This window comes from Limulus polyphemus, unplaced genomic scaffold (genome assembly GCF_000517525.1).
Source record: "Limulus polyphemus unplaced genomic scaffold, Limulus_polyphemus-2.1.2 Scaffold3324, whole genome shotgun sequence".
Classification (NCBI taxonomy): Eukaryota; Metazoa; Arthropoda; class Merostomata; order Xiphosura; family Limulidae; genus Limulus; species Limulus polyphemus.
In genome coordinates, this window is record NW_013668934.1 from 66,812 (window position 1) to 69,606 (window position 2,795).

A 2,795-nucleotide genomic window follows, 5' to 3' on the forward strand; every position below is an offset into this window, starting at 1 on the left:
CTCTGCCATGAAAACATGACAAGTAATCAGCAGGAACACTATAGATTTTATCCACTCTTCTGAAAAATATCGAAGGATGCAATCTCTGCCATGAAAACATGACAAGTAATCAGCAGGAACACTATAGATTTTATCCACTCTTCTGAAAAATATCGAAGGATGCAATCTCTGCCATGAAAACATGACCTCCTACACATCATTATATTCCGTCCAGGAGTGTTTGGTGTCAAAACAACGCAATGGGGACAAGTTTCTCATGTAGTATTGTTTTTCTACCCTATCATCAGTACAGAAAAGTACGAAAGGTGACAGATCATACCACATCACATTCTTTCCATTAGTTACTGTAAATTTGTGATTTAAGAACTACTGAATGTTTACGATTCTTGTTGAATCCGTGATTATCACATTTTGGTCAGTTGTTAACCTGTAAAAGTGTGGTTTATAAGCATTTCGTGCATTTTATACCTCTTTATCTTTATACAGTATTATTGGAAATTTGTCAGTTATTCTTATATATACAGTTTAACATAACACGTGGTCAAGAAAGTCATTAATTTGTTTTATTCTAGCTACCTTTGTTCTTTGTCATTCTCTTGAGGTAACACCTGGTCTGCACATTACAGCCTTTAGTGCTAGGTTAGGTGATGCCTCGAGCTTACAAGCTCCCTTACAGGCTGAAGTGAATCATTGCCAAAAAAAAATACGTGAAACATTTCTTCTACACAAAAAAAATTGAGTGATTTACATGAAAGTCAAGTTTATTTGAAAATCAGAAGATAGTGGACCTTTTACACTTTTTAAGAGTATCGGGGTGATCTTTTGACCTTCCTGGCTATGACTCTGTCTTAACTTTCAATAAGAATGACCAATCACGTGATTAGCGCTTGCTCTTCTGGGAAAGTCCGTTGTAACCTTTTAATTAGTTAACATCAGGTTTAAACAGTTTAGTGTACGATCTTGACCAATACAGGCTGCACAATCCAGTAAAACAACTGTGATATATATCTTGTCGAAGCTCTTGTTATTTAGAGGACTTATTTTGTTGCTCTAAGTAAAATCAGTTTTACTGGAGGATATCAGCAATTGGTGATCACAATGTTTCCTTGTGGTAGAGTTATTCTGCTTTGATTTGCTATTATTGATAGTCTTTAATATCCTGAACAACTGGTCAAACAAATGGTCTTTGATATTTAGGTTCCTTTTAATCACATTTACCTTTGAAAGGTGGAAACGTTTGTATTATTCTCAGGTACAGTAATATCTCAAATGTAATAATAATAATAACTGCTCTATAACAAAGATTTGACAGAAACTATATTACAAAGTTCAAATCAATTTTGACTTTACGGAATTGAAGAAGGAAAGTGAATGTAAATTTGCAGTAAAGTTTTTGTTTGTTTGTTTTGTTAAATTTCACAAAAAGCTACTTGAGAGCTATTCTACTAGCGGTCCCTAATTTAAGAGTGATAGACTAGAGGGAAGGCAGCTCGTCAACACTACCTACCGCCAACTAGTGGGCTACACTTTACCAACATACATTATAATGCCCACACGGCTGAAAGGGCGAGCATGTTCGGAGAACAGCATTCAAATCCGTGACCCACAGATTGCGAATCAAGTGCTCTAGCCACTAGGCCATGCAAGGCTACACAATAAAGTGTAAACACTTTAATTATATATCAGACAGAAATCAACAAAATAGCTCAGAGCAATATTTAGTCTGGAGACAGTACAAAAGTCAAGAGAACGACCACACTTCTTTATCTGAAGTTCAGAGATCTGTTTTAAATCAAAATCTAGAAAAGCCTGAGAAAATCAACTAGTATATAATTATTAAAATAACGCCAGATCTCTCAGAGTAAATTGTCATCACCTAGTCATTTTCATTTTAAAAAAAGGCCAATGTCTTCAAGTATTTCTAAGCTTTTACACAGCTGATATGACTAAAAACCCATTGATATAAACTTAGTTTTTCTCCAATGCCATCTTCTGTGAAAAAATCCAGAAATACCAAATGGCTGTTCGTTTGTTTTGTGTTAGCACAATGGAATATTTAGACTCTATCAACCCACTTCTGCGTAATATGTATTGACATCTGTACCTGTGAAAATTTTTGGTTAAAAGAAATGTTTACTCGTTCTAAACTAAAAAGAAAGAACTACGCGGTATGTCTAACATACCATACTAAAACCATAGCTGTGCAAACTAATCATATTGTATCTATCCACTCACAGGGCTCAAGAAATCACCAGATTTATTACACCATCCCGCGATAAGTCTGGTTTCCATATGAAAATAAACGGGGGTCCTATTGGAGTCCTAATAAAGTGGTCAGTGAAGTATTTTAAACAAGTTGATTATTCCGTTTACATATTTGTATTTCTCCAAAAATGTCTGTTTAGAGTCACCTGTCAATTCAAATACTGTCTGGTTAAATAAATATAACTATTTTTTAGATGAGATCCATAATAATATTAAACTTTGACAATGAATATTTAGATGCCAAGAAAAATTAGAGATAAATCAAGCCTGATCAGCAATAAGTCATAGAGTTACCAAAGATTTGAATTTTTTCTTTGGCATGTGCATACCTTATTCCCACCATCAAATTACATAACTAAACTAGCCTTAGTAAGTTACATTCTACCAATATTACGGACAAAAGTATTGTTGCGTCAGCGAGGTCACGTGACTAATGTCACGCCACGTTCCTTTGTGAATGCCCTAGCATTTACTAGATATATGTTTGTCTGGTATATATATAAGACGCTCACAACGTGACAATAATGTGT